The sequence below is a fragment of the Carlito syrichta genome, unplaced genomic scaffold (assembly GCF_000164805.1).
Source record: "Carlito syrichta isolate Samal-C Ts95f unplaced genomic scaffold, Tarsius_syrichta-2.0.1 Scaffold310961, whole genome shotgun sequence".
In the NCBI taxonomy this organism is placed as follows: Eukaryota; Metazoa; Chordata; class Mammalia; order Primates; family Tarsiidae; genus Carlito; species Carlito syrichta.
The window spans coordinates 478,795-485,920 of NW_007255057.1; positions in this window are offsets into that span (position 1 = coordinate 478,795).

The window sequence follows — 7,126 nt, forward strand, 5'->3', positions numbered from 1 at the left end:
CAGCTACTCAGGAGACTGAGGTGGGAGGATTGCTTGAGTTCAAGAGTTTGAGGTTATAATGAGGTGTGATCATGCAACTGCACTCCAAACTGAGCAACAGAGCAAGACTGTCCCTAAAAAAACCAAAAATTGATGAAAGAACAAGCTCAGCATAATACATAAAGGCCTCTTATAAATGTCCTTCTGTAAATCCTGGGGAATGGGAGGTCCTGAAATTATCAGTGAACTAGTCTGATAAATGAAAATTATTTGGATTGTTGTTTCCTCCTAATCTCATGTTGAAATGTGATCTCCAGTATCGGAGGTGGGGCCTAGTGGGAGGTGCTTGGGTTATGGGGGAAGATTCCTCATGAACGGCTTTGGTACCCTCCTTGTAATGAGTGAGTTCTCACTCTGTTATTAGCCCACATGAGGACCGATTGCTTTAAAGTGTCTTGTACCACCTCTTCTCTTTTTCTTCCTCTCTCACCATGTGACAAGCCTGCTTCCTCTCTGCCTTCCTCCATAACTATAAGCTTCCTGAGGCCTCACCAGAAACCCAGCAGCTGCCAGCACCATTCAGAACCATGAGCTAAAATCAACCTTTCCTTTATAAATGATCTAGCCTCAGGCATTTCTTTATAGCAATGCAAAATGGACTATTACGTTGTCCAATTTCCATTTCCATCTCTAGTAATTTAAATGTGTGTAAAATGTTTAAAGGAACAGCAGGAGTATAAGTTGTGATCAAAACTCTTTATTTCTGGTCTTCTACTGTGCCTGAGGAATATTGTTGGGGGCTGAATAATGGCCCCTGAAGACACCTGCATCCTAGCCCCTGAAGCTGTAAATATGCTACCTTACATGGCAAGAAGGACTTTAGAGATGTGATTAAGTCAAGAAACTTGAGACAGGGAGTTAATCCTGGATTATCTGGGTAAGCCTGATATAATCACAAGGGTCCTTATAAGAGGGACACAGGAGGAGATAGAGAAGGCAAAGACATTGTGACAACTGAAGCAGAGATAGAGTGATGTGGCTACAGGCCAAAGAATGCCAACATCTTCTCTAAGCTGGGAGAGGAAAGGAATGGATTCCTCCTTGGAGTCTCCAGAAGGAACCAGCCCTACTGACACCTTGACTTTAGCCTAGTCAGACCGATTTTGGACTTCTGTCCTCCCGAAATGTAAGAGAATACAGATGTGTTGTTTAAGCCAATACATTTGTAGAAATGTGTTATAGCAGCAACAGGAAACTAATACAGAGATTATGAGGAAACGAAACCCTCACAGCAAACCAGTTCTTTGGACCAAACAAGCTAACCCTTCTTTATTCATGGCCATTCAGTGTTTGATGATTGTTTCACATGGTTTATTCTTCTCACTAACCTGGATTCTAAGCCCTCAGGGTAACCATGTCATAAGTTCCCTTACTATTCTGAAGTACCAAGCTCAACTCTCTTATAGGATAGTCACCCTGTATTGGACCCTGCCAAGCCTAAACTGCTGCATCTGGATCTATATTATGAGTTGAGGGGTGAATGTCTCCAGGTGGTTATTTGCATCAGTGGAATTGTTGATGAAGAAAGATGGGTGAAGACTATACGTGAAGGCCTGGGACATGGATGAGCAGAGGGAGGGGACAGAAGCACTTGTGTCTTTCCAGCCCAAACTTATGCCTTAGACTGAATTCAGAGGAGGTGCAAACAGAGCTGCCTGCTGTGATTGCAAGAACTCTGAGATGTGGGGCACAAGTGGTCCCTGCCCAGGTGACAAAGTACGACACTGAACTTTGGACCTAGGCATTCTCCCACTTCTCTGCTTGAGTCCAGCACAACTCTGGCATGGGGGCGAGTGAGGGACAGGCAGTGCCCTTTGACTCCTCCTTGAGATCAGACTTGGCCCACCCTGGACACTGCTCCCTGGTCATCAAATCAGTGGGGAGCCCCTTGGCAAGTCAACAGCCAACGGGGGCCAGGGACAGGGGCGTATGAAAGGAACATTTTGAGCACAAGCAAGACATTCCTGGGGACTCTAAGAAATCATTGGAGGAGGCTCTATTTTGTAGACACAGTAATGAGAGGAGGCAAGGACCTGTATCAAGTAGGTGGGAACATGAGCCAAATATACATATAGCAAAATGCAAGCTATTGTTAATGTGGCCTTACCTGTGCCCATGGCTGGTAAAGCCAGGATCTCTTCAGGTATTAATTGGATTACTGCTTTGAGATTAAATTGATTTAATCATGGAAATAAAGTGCTCAGAGGCTTCTAGACTAAGATGAGTAAGAAAGAACTACTGAAAAGCAAATATTTTGTGTTTCTAAAACATTGAGCTCAACTGGGTGTTAATTTCACCCACTAATTTGCTTATTGGATGCCAGACCCTTTGGTGTTAGTATGTTGTAGGGAATCTGCTTCCTTCCTTCCTTCCTTCCTTCCTTCCTTCCTTCCTTCCTTCCTTCCTTCCTTCCTTCCTTTCTTTCTCTTTTCGCAGATGGGGTCTTCCTCTGTCTGGAGTGCAGTGGTATGATCATAACTTACTGCAGCCTTGAACTCCTGGACTCAAGTGATTCTCCCACCTCAGCTTCCTGAGTAGCTGGGACTATAGGCATGCACCATCATGCACGGCTAATTAAAAAAAAAAATTTTTTTTTTGTAGAGATGAGGCCTTACTATGTTGCCCAGGCTGGTCTCAAACTCCTGGTCTCAAAGGATCCTCCCACCTTGACCTTCCAAAGTGCTGGGATTACAGGCCTTAGCTACCGCAACCAGCAGGTTTCTGATATCTTCTTGCTGGTCTTGGATACCTCAGTCCTTAGTAGAGGGCCCAACACATAGAGGTACCCCATGAATGTTTATATTATCCTAACGAATTCCTAATTAGCAAAGTCAATGATGCATATTATTGATCCTTTACCTCCTAGAATTGTGGAGTGTTATCAAATCAGCAAGCAAAATGTACCTTCTTCAGCAAGAATTTCATCAGATGGCCTAGCTATGATATGGAAACCATAATGAGTTTTTGTGTATAGGTGAGAGGTTGGGAATTTGAGCTTATTCTCCTGTGCCTTGACTGTGCATTGTCCTTGAAAAGTCATTGAAGCCCATTGCTTTGCTAGACTCTGGTGTGACCATGTGCTCTGCTTCCAGAACAATAAAAGGGTATGCAGATCTTGCACTTACTGTTGTACATTATTACATTCCCATACAGTACCTTTTTTGTTGTTGTTTGTTTAAATTTTCTTGGGCCTTTCGGAGGATATTTTTAATAACCCCTGATTTGTTGCCATAAAAACAACTGCCACCATGTTTTCTGGCTTTGGCCCCCTCCCCTACCTTGAGGAGGTGAATCTCCTCTTTCTCTTTCTTTAATTTACTTTCTAAATAAACTATATTTTCTTTTTTTTATAAACTCTTTTCCCTAATTAAAAAAAAAAAAAGCCATTGAAGGACATCTGGCAAAAGCTCAGGAGACACCCCCAACCTCCTGTGACTTTACCAAAACATCTAGTCAGGTGGGTACACGTTGCCTTACAACTTTCCTGTGCATCTGATGGGGACACAGGATGAAATGCACTTGCCTAGAATGGAGGCTATGAGCCCCAGGTCAGGCCCTGATCACTGTTCTTCCATCTCACCACAAGGCTTCTAGGGCCTGAGGGAAACATGAGGAGAGATAGTATACTTTGGTTTCACAGATGTTTGTGAGCATCACAAACTTTAACAGCCCCTGCTGCAAAACTCCCTAACATTTCAGGGTCCAGCCTTGCAAAGCTAACTCAGGAAGAGATTTACTCAAATTACTGGGCCAGTATTACTTGTGTGTAAAGTTGCCAAGGAAAATGAGTCAGACACTAATCCCCTTGCTAGGAGATGAGAAACAAAAAAAAAGACTGGCAGACCTTTACTATTTTAATTACCTGCTTCCAGAACAATAAAAGGGGATGCGGATCTTGCAGTTACTGTTGTATGTTATTACATTCCCATAAAGTACCTTGAAGCGTTACCTCAAGATGTAAGCCTTAGGCTTTTCCCCTTTCATCTGTGTTCAAGTTCAAGTTCCAACCATTCGAGTTTAGAGAGAAAATGAGAATTAAATTTTCCTTCAGTGTTTTTAGTTACAGATATTGGAACCGAAGAACATTTAAACCTTGCTGCTTTCTTGAAAGATTTTTAAGAGTCTTAAAATGACTCCAGGGAATGATGACTAAAAGTAATGTGTCCTGGCTGGGATCTTGGAACAGAAAAAGGACATTAGGTAAAAATCTGAATAGTGTTTGGACTTCAGTTTAGAGTAATAATGTATTAATATTGGCTCATTAATTGTGACAACTGTACAATGCTAATGTAAGATTTTTAACTCTACATGAGGACTTTCTGATTTATCTTCACAATTTTTCTGTAAACCCAAAACTGTTCCAAAATAAGAATTTTATTAAAAAGAGTACTCCTTGATTTCATTGATGACTCTTTGAAGATTAGTTTTGTGACAACAGCAGAGCTCCAGTAGATAATCTGGGCATCACAAAGTGCCCATGAAATTGCATATAGACATGACTCCAAATGAATTCTTCAGACCCTGGCCACAGAGAAGATTCTAGTTTCATTAATGGCCTTGGAGATCAGGCATTTCAGAGATGCAAATGAAAAGTGATCCTTTTATGGGAAATGGATCAAAATTAGGAAAGGAGAGGTACCAAGAACTACTGTAGGAACAAGTCCTGAGGGGTGTGTGTGTGTGTGTCTTTGTCTGTGTGTGGTGTTTTGCTGAGCTTTTCTTATTTTCTAATTTGAATTCCATTCCTCTTTCAGACGACTTATGTTGCCCTCTGTGTTTGGGGCTGATTTCTGCTTATTAGCAGCTAAAAACCAGCTTCATCTCTTACCCTGACTTCAAATCTCTACTTTCATGCAACTTTACTAGGCTAGGGGCACAGGTAGGTAGTAAGTCTTGCTTGACTCAAGCCTGTTTTTCTTAGAGTTCTACATTAGTCTACATTAGTAAATTAAAAATAAGCTTGCATAAGCAAATGTGTTATCATACGGAGCCTGTGTTAGATTTTTAAGTCATTCCAAAAAGCCAGGCTTTTGCTGTGATCACTCCATTGGAACAATTCTCATCAGGTTCTCGGTGACTCCCACCCCTCACGGACCAAACCAAGTGATTAATTTCCTGGACTCATTTTGCTTGACTTCTCATTAGCATTTGACTTAGTTGCTTCTCCTTTCTGTTTGAGTGAAGGGCTTTCTTCCATGATACCACATTCTCCTGGTTTTTTTGCTACTTTGAAGATCACTCCTTCAATCTCTTTGGCTGGCATCTGATCTCCTTACCCTGTTATTATCTCAAGTCCCCGGCTCAGTGCTTGGCTCTCTTCTCTGTGTATCCCCTTCCTCAGTGATTGCACGCTACCCTGTGGGATTTAAATACCACCTATATTGAGTGGATGATTTTTTTTTTTTTTGAGTTAGAGTCTCACTCTGTCACCCAGACTGGAGTGCAGTGGCCGCTCCCGGCCACCGCAGCCTCGACTTGCTGGGCTCCAGCGATCCTTCCACCTCAGCCTTCCAAGTAGCTGGAACTACAGGCGCACACTACCACGCCCGGCTAATTTTTTGATTTATTGTAGAGATGAGGTCTCGCCAAGTTGCCCAGGTGAGTCTCAAACCCGCGGGCTCAGGCAATCCACTCACCTCAGCCTCCCAAAGGCGCAAGATTACAGGCTGAGTCACCGAGCCCGACTGACTGGATGATTAACTGAGATCTAGCTCAAGGTCCTGACCTCTTCCCTGAGCCTTGTGCTCATATGTCCAGCATTTTAAATTTTACTTGATAGTGCTTTCTGAATGGCTGACAGACATCTCTAACTTAATGTCAAATATACAGCTCTCGATTCAGACTCTTAGGTAGAGGAGAAATATTACTGTGATATATATATGTATATATAATTTATTATTATTATTATTTTGAGTCAGGGTCTCACTGTCACCCAGGCTGGAGTGCAGTGGCATGATCACATCTCGCTGAAGCCTTGTCCTCCTGGGCTCAGGCAATCCTTCCATCTCAGCCTCCCGAATAGCGAGACTCCAGGCACCCGCTACCATGCCTGTCTAGTTTTTCTTACTTTTTGCAGAGATGAGATCTCCCTATGTTGCCCAGCTAGTCTCGTATTCCTAGGCTCAAGCAATCCTCCCAACTCATCTTCTGAAAGTGCTAGGATTATAGGCATGATTCACCACACCTGGGCTGCATCAACAATTTACTGTCCCTCAGCCCTGTGTTCCCAAGGCTAAACTAGTTAAATGGAAAATTGTCATTGATAAGGGACAGTGTACTTTAAAATAAAAAATGTGATACATGTATCTTATATATTGAAAACTGAATGACATCTGGAACTTTCCATATTTTTATTCATTAGTAATAATGTTTAATGAGTGCTTCTTTTGTTCAAAGTACTGTTCTAAGTACTTCATATGTTTTCTATCATTTCATCCTTGTGATAATCCTACAGATAGACATTATGGCCCATTTTCATGTCAGAAAAATGAAGACACAGACAGGTTAAATAATTTGTCCAAGGTCACATAACCTGTTAATAATGGTGAAAATTTGAACTCAGACAACCAAATATATTCTAGGAAGTCATGTGGAAATCATAGTGCTGTTTCTCACCCCAGGATCAAGATCAAGTCATATCCCATGCTAGTTTTGGGGCCTTTAACCTAAAATGTGTATAGAATCTTCATGCTAAATGCTGTGGTTTTGAACGTGTCCCTCAAAGTTCATGTGTTAGAAAACTTAATCCCCATTGTAAAAGTTTTGAGATGTGGGGCCTTTAAAAGATGACTAGGTCTTGAAGGATGTGCCCTCATAAATGGATTGATGTTCTCATTGCAGGAGTAGGTTGGTCATTGTGAGAGTGGGTTCCTGATAAAAGGATGAGTTTGGGCCCTTTTCTTTGTCTCTGTCTCTGTCTGTGTCTCTCTCTCTGTCTTTCTCTCTCTCTGTCTCTCTCTCTCTCTCTCTCTCTCTCTCTCTCTCTCTCTCTCTGTGTGTGTGTGTGTGTGTGTGTGTGTGTGTGTGTCTATATATGTATCTCTTTTTGTTTCTTTCTTGTGCATGAATGCATCATCTTGCCCTTCTG